Genomic DNA, 18,280 nt, shown 5'->3' on the forward strand with positions numbered 1-18,280 from the left:
AGAGCTTTTGGTATCCACTGCTTGCCATCCCTTGTAAACCAATTATTTTCTTCTTTCTTCTGCAGCTTAATAAACCTCTTTTTTTCCCCATAGTTTTCCAAATGCATGTATTACCGCATATGCATATTTAGAATCAGTAAATATATTTAATGTCTTGTCCTGCTATAATTCACAGGCTCTCACAAGCGTGTGCAGCTCTGCTGTCTGAGCTGACCAGGTGGCTGGTAACCTCCCCCCTTCCTTTAATTGCTTTCCATTCACGATAGAGTATCCTGTAAATCATGAAGAATGGGGGGAAAAAATCAGTGAGTAATGGGGGGGGAAATCAGTGAGAAATGGGGAAAAAATCAGTGAGAAATGGGGGGGGAAAATTCCATGAAAAATGGCGGAAGAAATCAGTGAGAAATGGGGAAAAATGGGTAAAAAATCAGTGGGAAATGGGTGGGGAAAATCAATGAGAAATCGGGGAAAAACATAAGTAAGAAACGGGGGGGGAAAATCCATGAAAAATGGGGAAAAATCAGTGGGAAATGGGGGGAAAAATCAATGAGAAATCGGGGAAAAACGTAAGTAAGAAATGGGGGGAAAAAATCAGTGAGAAATGGGGAAAAATCAGTGGGAAATGGGGATAAATCTGGAAAAAATCCATGAAAAATGGGGGAAAATATCAGTGAGAAATGGGGGGAAATGGGGAAAAAGTCAGTGAGAAATGGGGAAAAAAATCAGTGAGAAATGGGGAAAAATCAGTGAAAAACGTAGGGAAAACTCCATGAAGAATGGTAGAAAAAATCAGTGAGAAATGGGGAAAAAAATCCCTGAAAAATGGGGGAAAATATCAGTGAGAAATGGGAAAAAATGGGGAAAAAAATCATTGAGAAATGGGGAAAAAATCATTGAGAAATCGGGGGAAAAATCAGTGTGACGGGGGGGGAAAATCGGGATCGGGGACGTGGACCGGGACCGGGATCGGGGACCAGGACGAGGAAATGGGACAGGGACCGGGATCGGGGACTTTTCCTCACCTGCACAGCTCAGGTGGATGGGACAGAATTGGTGTGGCCTGACAAGGCAGGAACAGCTGTCTGTGTTCTGGAGTGCCTTGAAAGCTTTCTCCGTCAGGTTTGGAAGGGGTTTCTCTTTGGGATTTCTTGTGATGCAGCACCACGGGTATCCCTTTGTGCCAAGTCCAGTGCTAAAGGATTGAAGAACTGACAAGTGGGGTCTGGGATGAAAATGCCTCTAATAAAATTCAGCAAAGAATACAATAAGAGAAATGAGCATCCTTTTAATGTCTGAAATAGTTAGGAATAAAAATGCTGGAAAAGGGCACTCTGAATTGGTGTCACTTGTCATGGATAAAACCCCAGAGTGAGGAATCAGAGCAGAAGTTGAGAGCTGGAATCCTTCTGCAGTCGACTTAATTTTCTTTTCCTCCTCTCTTTCAGGACAGGAAGAATCACGACTCTCCTGGCATCTTTGCCAAGAGCTGTGGTGTTTGATCAGCCAAAGCCCAGAGGCTTCAGCACCAGAGGTCTGAGCCTGGAGGGCTCCTGGTGCTGCCCGTGCTGTGGGCTATGTCAGAGGATGCAGGGTTCCTCTTTGCCTCCCTGCTGGGATTAACTGCCATGGGAACGTGGGATCTGGGTGAAACTCCAGCTCTCCTGGTGTTCAGGGGAGCAAGGTCTGAGGGACTCCTCTCTGGGGATGTGCGGTGAAGGACTGAATAGTGTGGAAGGAGAGTATTTATAAACTGTATCACTGTTTCTCCCAAAATTGGGGTGGAGCACTGATGGGGGCGGTTGGGTTTGGTCTGGGCCGGCTATTCTTTGTGCAATTTTTAAATTCTCTTGTATGATTTACTGTCCGGTATCTTTCTAACAAAAGCTGACATAAATTTAGATTAAGGATTAGAACTTGGGTCCATTCATTGCAAACATTTGACAAGGCTGGAGGACTGGGGTGGTGACTGCTCTCAGGAAAGGTTACTTATTAATACTGTGCCAGATTTCCCGCAGTGACTGTCAGGCCTGCATGGCTGTGAGTTCGTGCTCTTCTCACTGGGGAAATAAGTTCAGCAAAATTAGAAATGTTAGAAAAATCCAGCCAAAAATTCCACCTCTGTACCCCCTAAGTTTTCCCAGTTTTTCCCAGCTAGGAGCTGCACAGAAGTCAGGCAGGGGAAGTGACAACAGGGAACAGCTGAAAAATTCAAAGGCACAAAGAGGAAAGGGGAAAGGTTTCAGAAAACAATTCTATGGTCTAAGAATAATTTCTGATTCCCTACTGAGAAGAACACGAACTCACAGCCATTCAGGCCTGACAGTCCCCTGCAGTGAGAGCTCACCACACATCCACAGAGGCAAGTCCAGCATCTTAAATGAAAAAATAAAAATAAAAACCAGAAGAAAAAGGTGATTTCTTTTGCTTCAGAGTTATTTCAAGTTCTTAAAGCCCAAGCAACATTTGCTCTCGATTTTGGTTGGGTGAATCATGAGCAGTGGGCACGGGTCATGCCATTCATTGAGCAGAAAACCCGGGGTCATTTAGAGGGGACACAAGAACTGTTTGTGTAGCGACCTCGGGCTGCAGAGGGGCAGGAGAAAGGCCAAGGGAGCTCCCCGGGGCCACCAGGGCCTGTGGGGAACAGAATGGACGCTTGGATGACCAGTGGAGGTGAGGAGTGGATCTGAGTTCATCTACAGGGAAATAAGGAGGGGATACTCTGGAGTGAAAAGCTGAGGTGATGAGTTCACCCACCTGGGCACGAGTTGTGTTTGCACAAAGTGGGACCAGAGGTGAAGGTCAATCCAAAGTCGATCCTGCTTGACCTCTGAATTCCAGGATAAGTTTTACAAGCTGCCAAATGAGGGAGTAAAAATACACAAAAATGAAACTGAGAGCATTCATGAGGTTCCTGGGAGTCCATTACACTGTTGTCATAGAATTCTTAATGAGTTTTGAGCTTTTAATGACAACAATTCAGTACTTTCTTTGGATTAATCACTGTGTAGGATTTGGGGTTTATCTGGATTTTAAAGGCGTCGTGGTGGCCCTGACACTGCTCAGGAGCTGGTAGGAAAAGCAGGGTCAGAGCTCCTGGCAGGCACAGGGTGTTTTTCCCAGAGTGGATTGGGGAGGAATTGTTTGGGACTTGGTTTGTCCCTCTGGGTGATGCCAGTTGCTGTGATTTGTGTAATTCCATACATTTAACTCCCAATACTTCCCAGCCCAGGAGCTTGAGCTGACAGGGCAGCACACAGATTGTTCTCTGTGCTGTGCCCCGATTTGGGGTTCGCTGTCAGCTTTGCTAGCTCCCGTGAATTATGCCCATAGCCCCGAATTCCCTGCTCAATTCCCTCTGCCATAACCTCACAGCGCCTCATGGAGTGGGGATATACTGTGGCAGGAAGCTCAGCAGCATCGGCACAGGGACAGGTGCATATTCCAAAGAATTTGCTGTTTCAAACCCTCATTCCCCAGCCCCGCCGATGTCCCTGGGGGGCACTTGACAGAGTTACCTGGATTTCAGCTGATTTCACCCCCCCGAGCTCGGGCTCCAGGTGATCTTTTCAAGCAGGAGAAGGCAGGGGCCGGAGGCGCTCGTGGCCCGTGCCGAGGCAGTCCCTGGGGCCACGAGAGGACATCTCTCCCTGCAGAATTTCAGTTCTTTCCAGAGCCTCAGCAGTGACAGAGGACAAAGAGGAAGATGAGGAGGAGGAAGAAGGGGGAGAGGGTTTGAGAGGAGGGGAAGCCCAAATCCGTGCTGTGTGCGGAGCTCCGACAGCACGCTGCAGCCCGCAGCTCAGTGTGAGCACGGGGCAGAGGAGGCGATTTCTGGGCATTCAATCACCCTGAGGCGGGCCCGGCACCGCCCCTGCAGCACCGTCCCCAGCACAGCTCGGTACCGCTCCGGGATCACCCGGCCCCGCCCCCGGTGCCGCCCGGGACCACTGGGGACCGCCCCTAAAGCACCGCCCCGGCCCCGCCCGGTCCCGTCCCCGGGACCTCCGTGCCCCGCCTCGCCAAGCCCCGGCTCCGCCCCGAGCCTGCCCGGGCTGCGCCGGGACCATCGCTGGCGGCCCCGCCCCTCTTCCCCGGGCCGAAGCGGGCTGAAGGAGATGTCCGCACGATTGGAAACGCCGCCGAAAATCGCACCCGTGGGATCGGTGTCGGCGTCGTGCGCAGGCATCCCACTAGAGCGAGCGGGCTCCTTGCTGTGCCACCCTCCTTTTGCAGCCAGAGTTAGAAGGTCGGGGAGCGACACCCGAGCCGCCATCTTGGGAGAGGCAGGCGCGCAGTACCGCGCTCTGCCCACAGGGTGGCGCTTGGGAGACAGGCAAGGGATGGAATCAAGGAGTGTCCCAATCCTTGAGGAAATCCCCCGGAATGAACGCCCCAAAAAACCCCGACCAGAACTGAGAAACCTCCTGCCTCTGTATGAGTGCAAAGGGTGTGCAAGGAGTGTGCAAATAGTGTGCATTAGCAATCGATCGGCAGGCATTGGCAATCGACCGCCGATCTAATCGATCGGCAGGCATTGGCAATCGATCGCCGAGCTAATCGATCGGCAGGCACGATCGATCGATCGCCGATGTAATCGATCGGCAGGCGCGATCAATCGATCGCCGATCTAATCGATCGGCAGGCGCAATCAATCGATCACCGATATAATCGATAGGCAGGCATTGGCAATCGATCGCCGATATAATCGATTGGCAGGCACGATCAATCGATCGCCGATCTAATCGATCGGCAGGCATTGGCAATCGATCGCCGATATAATCGATCGGCAGTCGCGATCAATCGATCGCCGATCGAATCGATCGGCAGGCATTGGCAATCGATCTCCGATCTAATCGATCGGCAGGCGCGATCAATCGATCGCCGATCGAATCGATCGGCAGGCATTGGCAATCGATCGCCGATCTAATCGATCGGCAGGCATTAGCAATCGATCGCCGGTCTAATCGATCAGCAGGCGCGATCAATCGATCGCCGATATAATCGATCGGCAGGCATTAGCAATCGATCGGCAGGCATTGGCAATCGATCGCCGATCGAATCGATCGGCAGGCATTAGCAATCGATCGCCGATATAATCGATCGGCAGGCGCGATCAATCGATCGCCGATCTAATCGATCGGCAGGCATTAGCAATCGATCGCCGATCTAATCGATCGGCAGGCATTAGCAATCGAACGCCGATCTAATCGATCGGCAGGCGCGATCAATCGATCGCCGAGCTAATCGATCGGCAGGCATTAGCAATCGAACGCCGATCTAATCGATCGGCAGGCGCGATCAATCGATCGCCGAGCTAATCGATCGGCAGGCATTAGCAATCGAACGCCGATATAATCGATCGGCAGGCGCGATCAATCGATCGCCGGTCTAATCGATCGGCAGGCATTAGCAATCGAACGCCGATATAATCGATCGGTAGTCGTGATCAATCGATCGCCGATCTAATCCATAGGCACGCATTAGCTATCGATCGCCGATCTGATTTTTCCCGCCATTTTTCATGGATTTTTCCCCCATTTCTTACTGATTTTTCCCCAATTTTTCATGCATTTTTTCCCGCAATTTTCGTGGATTTTTTCCCATATTTTCCCCATTTCTCACTGATTTTTTTCCCCTATTTCTCACTGATTTTTTTCCCCAATTTATCAAAGATTTTTTTTCCCCATTTCACCATGATGTTTCCCCCATTTCTCACTGATTTTTTCCCCCATTTCTCACTGATTTTTTCCCCCCATTTTTCCATGGATATTTCCCGATTTTCCCCCCCATTGCTCACTGATTTTTGCCCCCATTTCTCTCTGAATTTTTCCTTCCATTTTTCATGCATTTTTCCGCCCATTAATCACTGATTTTCTCCCCATTTATCACTGATTATTGCCCCCATTTTTCACTTATTTTTTCCCCACAGCATCGGCCACCACAGCACGAGCGACAACAGCTCGCTCTGTTCCCGCCATTGCTCATGGATTGTTTCCCTGTTTTCCATGGATTTTTTCCCCATTTCTCACTGATTCCCCCCCCCCCCCCATTTCTCACTGAATATTCCCCCATTTTTCATCGACTTTTCCCCCATTTCTCACTGATTTTTTCCCCATTTTTCAAAGATTCCCCCCCCGTTTTTCACTGATTTTTCTCCATTTCTCACTGATTTTCCCACCATTTTTCATGTGGTTTTTTTCCATTTCTCACTGATGTTTTACCCCATTCTTATTACCATTCTCATAGCTCTATTTTATATTTATACATATTCTTATATTTGCATTATTTGTTATACACTAGATTTTTCATAGATATTTGCTACTTATATTTCATTATATTTTACATGTATACCAATCTAGTTCTATTCTTTATATTTTATTTTTATATTAGCTATAAAAACCGTGCCTCTACCCAAATAAAAAGCATTTAAACATTCCTTTTAGACTATATTTAGGTATTTTTTATGGTTCTGTTTTTCATGCATTCTACACCCACCCCTCCCTGTCAATGTTCCGGCACCCAGCATGACCCCCCCCCCCCCCCCCCCCATGCCCGACTCACCTGCTCCTCCAGCGCAGCCCGGCTCCCTTTCCCAGGGACCTTGGGGTGCCCCAAACCACGTCGGAGCCCCCAGTCTCCACACCCTCCCCCTCCGTAGGGAACGGGAATGGGATGGGGAGCACACAGGACAAGAAAGGAACACAAAAGACACACTGGACAGAGAGAAGAAAAGGGCTGGAAGCTGGATATGAGGATGAAAGTGGAGCAGCAACAAACCTCAGGACTCTTGACTAGAGAGTGTGGCTGCTGAACGTCTCAAAAAAAAACCCCAGCTCCAACACAACATGCTGTGCTCACGGCTCGGCCTGGGACTCATCAGTGAACATCTCTCTCTTGCCAGGGCCATAAAGCCCCCGAGAAAACACGAGGTGAGGTTGATGTGCTCCGGCTTTGCTCCTGCTCAGCCCTAACCCCAGCCCCTGCTGCCAGCGAGCACCCTGATCTCTGAACCTCTTCTCAGCTTGTTTGTACGCTTCCAAATTCCTTCCTCTTTCTTCAAGCTTCATCTGTTTCCTGGCATTGGGAGAATGACAAGTGTTTAGCACAGCGCAATGAATACAACAGTCTCATTTTCAGAAGACACAACTGAACGAGAACCGACAGCAGCACTGCTTCGAGACAATCTGGGCACACGTTTCCCTTCCAGCAATCTGAGTGTTCTTTTGTGTCACGCCTGAAATTCTGAAAATGGTTTTTTGAGAAAAATTATCCATAACTAGAAAACAATCAAACCAAATAAATAGAACCCCTATGATATAATAACAGCCCATATACTACAACACTCCAATTCTAATATTAATAAGAAAACAGAAATTAGCTACACAGCATTACCTCAAACAAACACTACATACTGGCAAGAATCAAAGCCACCACAAAATAATTCAAAAACTACCCTATGCCTTATGCTACAGGCTAGAACGCCATCGGCAAACCTTATCAAGGTATCCTTTAAAAACAACGCCCCACCAAAAACAAAAACAACACAAAACGCCATTCAAGAACTCCCTTATCAACACCTGAATGAAAAAACATGGCATTAGATAAATAGACCATAGCCCTTATCATACACCATCTACAAACAAAATAAAGCTATACCATACATCCTCGAAAACCACCTTCAAAGCACGACATTAGAAAAAAAAACTTTCCAGAATTAAAAGCTGTATCTAACAAAAGCCGTCTGATAAAATTAACAACCAAGCCCCCACCATCAGAGCTGCCCCTACTAAACTCCCCATCGTACATATGAAAAATCAGTTTTAAAAACCTACTTCAATTCATTCTGCCTCAAATACAAAGCCATCCAGAAAGTTACCTTCACTCAAAAACAAAAGCGCACGTAGTAAATAACATTAAAAAATAAATCAGCACACTACACACCACAAGCATAAAATATTGAATTAAAACCAAAAATACCCCTAGTCATTAAAGAGCCCAGCCGCAAGCTATATTTAACTATAACTTCGTGCAAACGTACACATATCATTAAAATAGATTTCTTTCAGAATACAACTGATGATCTAAAATAGTAAAATGTCCGAGAACGATATTATAATAGGATATCCTCGATCATCCTCCCGCAAATTCTCTCCACTGTATTGTCCGACACACACCAGAAAAAAAATCCAGTTTTTACTTTTTTCAGCTAACTTCTCATTTATTAGCTGAGAGGAATGTTGAATTTGTCTTTACAAATGAGCTGTGGATCAGCCTGTAGATAAGGCTAGCACTGAGAGATAAAAGAAACAATGGGATGGATTCCACTGATTGATGAATGGAAAGAGATATTTGCCTTTACAAACAAACTGCGGGGCTGCTGATAAATGAAATTGGATATCGAAAGATGAAAGAAGCAACGGGGGGAAACTATGAATTCTATAAGAATTAAAAATTAAAAGGGAGGGTTATACATTAGAGGGGAATTTCAGGTATCAGGCGTTCCAGGAAGTCTGTGCCTCTCAAGTACCTCAGCCAATGGGAAAAGAGAGAGGGAAATGCGGCCGGGAAAATAGGATAAAAAGGAGGCTGCGTCCTCCAAAAATTTGAGAGATCCCAGGGGAATGTCCCATGGCCTCTCCCTTTATTCGAATAAAGCAAAAAGGACTCCTCTGTTTCCTTTTTGGACATAAACCGCTGGTGTTTGTGGATTAATTTTCCTGACATTTAGCAACGTATTGTTAAAAAAAAAAAAAAAAAAAGTGATCCAGAAGAGGGCAACATTGACAGCCATTCCAAGACAGGATGAACAAATGCTTTCACATTGACAGAGGATGCTGCGATGTTCTGAGAACAGAAGATAGAATAAAATAAAGGAAGGTGATGTTACAAGACAGAAAAGGGTAAAATAAAAGGAGTACCTGAGACTGGGGGGCGGGGGGGAAGAAAATGGGGAAATATTAATTGCTACACACTAGGTACAAATGCTTTTTACAAGTAATTTATGAGAAGCAAGCTAAAAGCGTCTTACTGCTGCTAGTGATATCATGCTCCAAGCTCTGCTAATAATTCCTATTTCTAGCAACAGTTAAATTGAACTCACTACATTCCAACTATTTTTCTGCTTGTTTAGATGGCAGATCCGTTTGGAACACACCTTAGTATAGCAAATTCTATGCCCAGGTAGGGACCTCTCAGTTCTTCCATAAAACATTTTCTTCTGCATTATGGCAAGCCTTTGTTTTAGCTTGACAGCTTTCTTGAAACTTAAATTTACGCATGTATCCAAAGACATCTGCAATTCCAGAAATTGGTAGGCACATCATATGGAAAGTAAATAACATTCTCGAGAGGGAGTTGCTTTGTTACTGAGGGGATGAAAAGCAAGGCTAGAGCTAGTAGAACTACCCAAGAAATTGGACTTAATGCAGCTTTTACAAGGCTCAAAGTAGCCATACCGAGATGTTTGAGCTAAAAGCCCCAGTTACCAGACTTACAGGCCTAATAGTTATCACCACACCACATTCCCTGGTTGCAGTATTTTTAACAGCAGTGCAGAACGCTACTGAAAATTATTTTTAGGTTGAATTGTTCTCTCCCCTCACTGCCTGTGTAGCTGTTAGAGGCTTCCAGGAGGCTGGGGAAGCAGACTGCTGGTTTCACTTCCAGACAGGTCACTTCCGTGGTCTGCTGGAGGGCACTTTGAAGCCCGTGTCCTTTTCTTGCTCTATTGTATCTGACAACTTTCCTCCCCCACGTCTGTTTTTTAGCGGGCAGCATTTTTGGAGGGCCAGTCAAAGACCTCAGGCTCCGAGAGAATTCGTCTGCTTTGCTCTGTTTATGTGTGCAACAGATGGGAGCAGCAACTAAGTCAAGTAGTAACTTCTGAGCTGCCCAGTTATCAGTAAACCAAAATATTCTTTTGTGACTCTCGCCAGACGAACATATCATCCTATCCGAGTCACACACTGCCCCTCTGGCATTTTCCAGTCAGACAAAGAATTCCTGGCCCCTTGCATGAACCTCAGCTCTCCACCTTGTTCCAGAAAGAGTTCTAGATCCAAGGCCCAGTGAGCCAGCAACCCTTTGCTGCCCTGAGCAGTATGGAAACAGCCAAGCCCCAGCCCTGCAGCCCTGCCTAACTCGCCTTTGCCTCCCAAACCTGAACCTTTTCCTTGGCTGTGGCATCCTCACTCATGCAATCCTGAAGACAAAAATCTGATTTGGCAGGTGAGGCCGTTTCTAACGCAAAAGCTTCACCAAGGTTTCTCTTCCAACTTCAGCCTTAAACAGTCCTGTCCTCCTCAGACAGCCCCCACCTCCAGCCTTTAGCTGTAAATACTTACTGTTTTACAGCTAATGCTTGCCACCCCTCAAAATTAAGTCTTTTGATATGCATTTACATCCCTCCCTAACCATGTCCTCATCACCCTTCCCAAACTCAGCCTCATCTCCAGGCCTAGAACCTCTCCCTAGGTGAGGGACTGTCCTCGGGTAGGAGTGCTGACAGACCTGTGCATGAGCCCAGCTGCATAGCCCGTGCTAATCCCAGCCCAGCTCTAGCCTTTAAACCCACTGGGGCTTTGGTACTGGAGGCCCAGTTACAGTAACCCCTGTGGCCGTTCCGCTTCCAGGCCATCTGTGAGTTGTGATCCCCCACCCTACACCACTTTGGTGAGAAATGCATTCCTTTCTTACAATAAAGTTTTCATTTTATGTCTAAATTCAAGCATTCAGAGAAAACGTGTAGCAATTATATCAAGACAGACATGACAGGCACCAACATTAGTCTTTCATTACACACTTTTCATGCCTTCTCTCCACAGATTTCTTTGAGGCAACTCTGACTCCTTTTCTCACAGGCAGCTCCACACAGCACCGACTCCTCCTCTCCTCTGTACGACTGGCTAAACCCCAGCCTGTCCCCTCCCCAGCCACCTGAGCCTGTCTGTCCCACACACAGCATCCTCTCACCTTGTCCATCCCTTGCACGGCCACGTGTCCCTTCCTCCTCGCAGCACAGCCAGCAGGCTCCAGCCCACACTGCAGCAGGCTCTGCACCTCCAGCTGGAGCTGTGCTTAGTGAAACTGGCAGCCAGCTGACCCACGCTTTTATAACAACCAGCCTCACTGGGCAGGCAAGGCTGTTTCCACTCCTTGCTAATCACTACAGCTGTAACTCGTTGGCAACTAGTGCCTTCTGCACTATCCTTACAAACTATTCTCCTACAGAAATGGACCGGAATTCCGCGGGGATTTTCCGGGGATTCCGGGGGGATTTTCTCGGGAATTCCGGGGGGATTTTGTCGGGGATTCCGGGGGGATTTTCTGGGGGATTCCGGGGGGATTTTATCGGGGGTTCCTGGGGGATATTCCCGAGGATTCCGGGGGGATTTTATCGGGGATTCTGGGCATATTTTCTCGCGGATTCCGGGGGGATTTTCTCAGGGATTCCGGGGAGATTTTATCGGGGATTCCGGGGGGATTTTTCCCGGGAAATCCGGGGGGATTTTCCCCGCGATTCCAGGGGGATTTTCCAGGGGATTCCGGGCATATTTTCTCGGGGATTCCTGGGGGATTTTCCAGGGGATTCCATGGGGATTATCCAGGGGATTCCAGGGGGATTTTATCGGGGATACCTGGGGGATTTTCCAGGGGATTCCTGGGGGATTTTCCCGGGGATTCCGGGGGGATTTTCACGGGGATTCCGGGGGGATTTTCACTGGGATTCCGGGGCGATTTTCTCAGGGAATTCCGGGGGATTTTCTCGGGAATTCCGGGAGGATTTTCAGGAGTATTCCGGGGGGATTTTCCCGAGTATTCCGGGGGGATTTTTTCGGGGAGTCCGGGGGGATTTTCCCGGGGATTCCGAGGGGATATTCCCGGGGAATTCCGGGGGGATTTTCTCCGGGATTCCGGGGGGATTTTCCAGGGGTTTCAGCGAGGAATTTCCCGGGGAATTCCCGGTGGATTTTCCCGGGAAATTCCGGGGTGATTTTTTCGGGGAGTCCGGAGGGATTTTCCCGGGGATTCCAGGGGGATTTTACGAGGGATTCCGGGGGGATATTCCCGGGGAATTCCGGGGGATTATCCCGGGGATTCCGGGGGGATTTTCTCGGCGATACCGGGGGGATATTCTCGCGGATTCCGGGATGATTTTCCCGGGGAATTCCAGGGGATTATTCCGGCGATTCCGGGGGGATTTTCTCGGCGATACCGGGGGGATTTTCCAGGAGATGCCGGGGGGATTATCCCGGGGAATTCTAGGGGATTTTCTCGGGGATTCCGGGGGGATTTTCCCGGGAATTCCGGGGGGATTTTCCAGGGGATTTCGTGGGGATTATGCCGGGGAGTCTGGGGCTATTTTCGCGGGGATTCCGGGAGGTTTTTCTCGGGGATTCCGGGGGGATTTTCCCGCGGAATTCCGGGGGGATTTTCTCGGGGAGTCCGGGGAGATTTGCCCGGGGATTCCGGGGGGATTTTCCGGGGGATTTTCTCGGGGATTCCGGCTGGATTTTCCAGGGGATTCCGGGCATATTTTCTCGGGGATTCCGGGGCGATTATCCCGGGGGATTCCGGGCATATTTTCTCGGGGATTCCGGGGGCATTTACCGGGGAATTCCGGCGGGATTTTCTCGGGGAATCCGGGGGGATATTCCCGGGGATTCCGGTTGGATTTTCCCGAGGATTACGGGGGGATTTTCTCGGGGATTCCGGGGGGATTTTCCCGGAGATTCCGCAGGGATTTTCCCGCGGAATTCCGGGGGGATTTTCTCGGGGAGTCCGGGGAGATTTGCCCGGGGATTCCGGGGGGATTTTCCGGGGGGATTTTCCGTAACCTAACTAACCATAGACCTAACCCTAACCCTAACCCTGACCCTAAACATAACCCTAAACCAAATAACCCTAACCCTAACCCTAAACCAACTAGCCCTAACACTAACCATAAGCCTAACCTTTACCAAAATAACCCTAACCATAACCCTAACCCTAACCCTAGCCCAAATAACCCTAACCCTAGCCCAAATAACCCTAACCCTAACCCTGACCCTAATCCTAACCCTAAACCAAATAACCCTAACCCTAACCCTAAACCAACTAGCCCTAACACTAACCCTAACCTTTACCAAAATAACCCTAACCATAACCCTAACCCTAACTCTAACCCTAACCCTATGCCTAACCCTAACCCTAACCCAAGTAACCCTAACACTAACCGAAATAACCCTAACCATAACCAACTAACCCTACCCATAACGCAACTAACCCTAACCCTAACAGAAATAGCCCTAACACTAACCCAAATAACCATAACCCTAACCCTAAACTAACTAACTCTAACCATAACACAAACCCTAACCCTAACCCTAGCCCAAATAACCCTAACCCTAACCCTGACCCTAAACCTAACCCTAAACCTAATAACCCTAACCCTAAAACAACTAGCCCTAACAATAACCATAAGCCTAACCTTTACCAAAATAACCCTAACCATAACCCAAACCCAACTAACTCTAAACCAAATAACCCTAACCCTAACCCTAGGCCAAATAACCCTAACCCTAACCCTGACCCTAAACCTAACCCTAAACCAAATAACCCTAACCCTAACCCTAAACCAACTAGCCCTAACACTAACCATAAGCCTAACCTTTACCAAAATAACCCTAACCATAACCCTAACCCAACTAACCATAACCCTAACCCTAACCCTGACACTAAACCTAACCCTAAACCAAATAACCCTAACCCTAAACCAACTAGCCCTAACACTAACCATAAGCCTAACCTTTACCAAAATAACCCTAACCATAACCCTAACCCAACTAACCATAACCCTAACCCTAACTCTAACCCTAACCCTAGCCCAAATAACCCTAACCCTAACCCTAACCCTGACAATAAACCTAACCCTAAACCAAATAACCCTAACCCTAAACCAACTAGCCCTAACACTAACCCTAAGCCTAACCTTTACCAAAATAACCCTAACCATAACCCTAACTAACCATAGACCTAACTATAACCCGAACCCTAACCCTAACCCTAACCCTAGGCCAAATAACCCTAACCCTAACAGTAACCCTGACCCTAAACCTAACCCTAAACCAAATAACCCTAACCCTAACCCAACTAAACCTAACACTAACCCTAAGCCTAACCTTTACCAAAATAACCCTAACCATAACCCTAACCCAACTAACCATAACCCTTTGCCTAACCCTAACCATAAACCTAGCCCAAATAACCCTAACCCTAACCCTGACCTTAAACCTAACCCTAAACCAAATAACCCTAACCCTAACCCTAAACCAACTAGCCCTAACACTAACCCTAAGCCTAACCTTTACCAAAATAACCCTAACCATAACCCTAACCCAACTAACCATAACCCTATGCCTAACCCTAACCCTAACCCAAGTAACCCTAACACTAACCGAAATAACCCTAACCATAACCAACTAACCCTACCCATAACGCAACTAACCCTAACCCTAACAGAAATGGCCCTATCACTAACCCAAATAACCATAACCCTAACCTTAAACTAACTCTAACCATAACACAAACCCTAAACCTAACCCTGACCCTAAACCTAACCCTAAACCAAATAACCCTAACACTAACCCTAAACCAACCAGCCCTAACACTAACCATAAGCCTAACCTTTACCAAAATAACCCTAACCATAACCCAAACCCAACTAAACATAACCCTAACCCTAACCCTAACCCTAGCTCAAATAACCCTAACCCTAAACCAACTAGCCCTAACACTAACCCTAAGGCTAACCTTTACCAAAATAACCCTAACCATAACCCTAACCCAACTAACCCTAACCCTAGCCCAAATAACCCTAACCCTAACCCTGACCCTAAACCTAACCCTAACCCAAATAACCCTAACCCTAAACCAACTAGCCCTAACACTAGCCCGAAGCCTAACCTTTACCAAAATAACCCTAACCATAACCCTAACCCTAACCCTAAACCAAATAACCCTAACCCTAAACCAACTAGCCCTAACACTAACCCTAACCTTTACCAAAATAACCCTAACCATAACCCTAACCCTAACTCTAACCCTAACCCTATGCCTAACCCTAACCCTAACCCAAGTAACCCTAACACTACCCGAAATAACCCTAACCATAACCAACTAACCCTACCCATAACGCAACTAACCCTAACCCTAACAGAAATGGCCCTATCACTAACCCAAATAACCATAACCCTAACCCTGACCCTAAACCTAACCCTAAACCTAATAACCCTAACCCTAACCCTAAAACAACTAGCCCTAACACTAACCCTAAGCCTAACCTTTACCAAAATAACCCTAACCATTACCCAAACCCAACTAACCCTAAACCAAATAACCCTAACCCTAACCCTAGGCCAAATAACCCTAACCCTAACCCTGACCCTAAACCTAACCCTAAACCAAATAACCCTAACCCTAACCCTAAACCAACTAGCCCTAACACTAACCCTAAGCCTAACCTTTACCAAAATAACCCTAACCATAACCCTAACTAACCATAGACCTAACTATAACCCGAACCCTAACCCTAACCCTAGCCCAAATAACCCTAACCCTAACCCTAGGCCAAATACCCCTAACCCTAACAGTAACCCTGACCCTAAACCTAACCCTAAACCAAATAACCCTAACCCTAACCCAACTAGCCCTAACACTAACCCTAAGCCTAACCTTTACCAAAATAACCCTAACCATAACCCTAACCCAACTAACCATAACCCTTTGCCTAACCCTAACCATAAACCTAGCCCAAATAACCCTAACCCTAACCCTGACCTTAAACCTAACCCTAAACCAAATAACCCTAACCCTAACCCTAGGCCAAATAACCCTAACCCTAACAGTAACCCTGACCCTAAACCTAACCCTAAACCAAATAACCCTAACCCTAACCCAACTAACCCTAACACTAACCCTAAGCCTAACCTTTACCAAAATAACCCTAACCATAACTCTAACCCAACTAACCATAACCCTATGCCTAACCCTAACCCTAACCGAAGTAACCCTAACACTAACCGAAATAACCCTAACCATAACCAACTAACCCTACCCATAACGCAACTAACCCTAACCCTAACAGAAATGGCCCTATCACTAACCCAAATAACCATAACCCTAACCTTAAACTAACTAAGTCTAACCATAACACAAACCCTAACCCTAACCCTAGCCCAAATAAATCTAACCCTAACCCTGACCCTAAACCTAACCCTAAACCAAATAACCCTAACACTAACCCTAAGCCTACCCTTTACCAAAATAACCCTGACCATAACCCTAACCCAACTAAACCTAAACCTAACCCTAACCCTAGGCCAAATAACCCTAACCCTAACCCTGATCCAGACCCTAAACCTAACCCTAACCCAAATAACCCTAACCCTAAACCAACTAGCCCTAACACTAGCCCTAAGCCTAACCTTTACCAAAATAACCCTAACCATAACCCTAACCCACCTAACCCTAACCCTCGCCCAAATAATCCTAACCCTGACCCTAAACCTAACCCTAAACCAAATAACCCTAACCCTAACCCAACTAACCCTAACACTATCCCTAACCCTAACCTTAACCCAAATAACCCTAACCCTTACCCTAAACCCACTAACCATAACCCTAACTGAACTAACCCTAACCGTAACCCAAATATCCCTAACCCTAACACAAATCCTAACCCTAAACCTAACCTCTACCCATACCCTAACCCGTACGCTAACCCTAAACCATACCCTAACCCGTACGCTAACTCTCACCGGTACCCTAAGCCGTACCCGTACCCTTACCCATACCCTAACTATAACCCCAACCCTAACCTTTACCCCTTACCCCAACCCCAAGACGGAGACTAAGCCCAAGTCTAAGTCCAACCCCAAACCCTAACCTGGGCACCTCATCCCCCCAGCTCCCATGACCCATTAGGCCCCTGGCCTCTGAACCCCTGGCCCATGGGTCCACTGTCCCCCTAGCCCCCAAGTCCCGTGGCCGCAAGGCCCCATGACCACCTGGCCCTGCTGACCTGTGAGCCACCTTGCCCTAGGATGCCCAGGCCCCCTAAAGCACTGACTGTCTGGCCTCTGGTCCCCCCCGGCCCCCTAGCCCCCATGCCCCTGACCCAGACCCACCTCCAATACCCCACGCCTGCACCAATTTCGGCACAGAGATCTCCCCATCTGGATGACACCCCTACAGCGTCTACCCCAATAACGGCTTCAAACCCGGCACGAGCAACTTCAGAGTCAATAATTTCAGACACCCCTTTTGCCCCAGCCCCTGTGATTTCAGCTCTTTTTCAAACCACAAGCTTTATTCAACTGCCAGCTCTGCTCTTCTGACTTCACCTGAGCCTTTCTCCATCTCTGCAAGAGCAATCTTCTCCACCTTCAATGCACAGCATCTGTGTCTTGGCTCCAGCCCCGCACCAATTCAGCTCCCGCCCCAGAGCCTCGAAGCCTGCCCCCGGTACATATCCCGCTCCCATGGATATTTCACCTCCGGCCCTACGGCCCCCCCCTCCTATTACGGCCCTTCGTGTCCCCGTTCCATGCGCTGGCACGCGACCCAGACCCACCTTCAACAGCCCGGACCTGTGCCAATCTTGGCGCACGGATCGCCCCATCTCGATGGCACCCCTATGGCGTCTACCCCGATAACGGCTTCAAACCCGGCACGAGCAACTTCAGAGTCAATAATTTCAGACACCCCTTTTGCCCCAGCCCCTGTGATTTCAGCTCTTTTTCAAACCACAAGCTTTATTCAACTGCCAGCTCTGCTCTTCTGACTTCACCTGAGCCTTTCTCCATCTCTGCAAGAGCAATCTTCTCCACCTTCAATGCACAGCATCTGTGTCTTGGCTCCAGCCCCGCACCAATTCAGCTCCCGCCCCAGAGCCTCGAAGCCTGCCCCCGGTACATATCCCGCTCCCATGGATATTTCACCTCCGGCCCTACGGTCCCCCCTCCTATTACGGCCCTTCGTGTCCCCGTTCCATGCGCTGGCACGCGACCCAGACCCACCTTCAACAGCCCGGACCTGTGCCAACCTTGGCGCACGGATCGCCCCGTCTCGATGGCACCCCTATGGCGTCTACCCCGATAACAGCTTCAAACCCGGCACGAGCAACTTCAGAGTCAATAATTTCAGACACCCCTTTTGCCCCAGCCCCTGTGATTTCAGCTCTTTTTCAAACCACAAGCTTTATTCAACTGCCAGCTCTGCTCTTCTGACTTCACCTGAG

The 18,280-nt window shown here is 48.1% G+C and overlaps 1 protein-coding gene and 1 long non-coding RNA gene across 7 annotated transcripts in view; one reads left to right on the top strand and one right to left on the bottom strand.

The window, feature by feature from the left end:
* LOC148220813 (islet amyloid polypeptide-like) overlaps window positions 1–18,280 on the bottom strand; it is a 28,652-nt gene that overhangs the window by 8,486 nt on the left and 1,886 nt on the right. For 2 of the 6 annotated variants that reach the window (XR_015808807.1, XR_015808811.1), the window contains exons 2-4: window positions 3,519–3,677; window positions 2,758–2,856; window positions 1,023–1,239 (exon numbers count right to left, since the gene is read on the bottom strand). The gene's annotated coding sequence lies outside the window, so the exon portion shown is untranslated. Of the gene's footprint in view, window positions 1–1,022; window positions 1,240–2,757; window positions 2,857–3,518; window positions 3,962–18,280 lie in introns of those variants that run through there. The other 4 variants (XR_015808810.1, XR_015808809.1, XR_015808808.1 and 1 more) reach the window with 4 other exon arrangements.
* Window positions 1,012–2,415, top strand: LOC148220815 (uncharacterized). Its single transcript, XR_015808813.1, has 2 exons — window positions 1,012–1,119; window positions 1,446–2,415. It is a non-coding gene; the product is annotated as an uncharacterized LOC148220815 (long non-coding RNA).

Source organism: Sturnus vulgaris, chromosome 30 (assembly GCF_052056855.1).
Source record: "Sturnus vulgaris isolate bStuVul1 chromosome 30, bStuVul1.hap1, whole genome shotgun sequence".
Classification (NCBI taxonomy): domain Eukaryota; kingdom Metazoa; phylum Chordata; class Aves; order Passeriformes; family Sturnidae; genus Sturnus; species Sturnus vulgaris.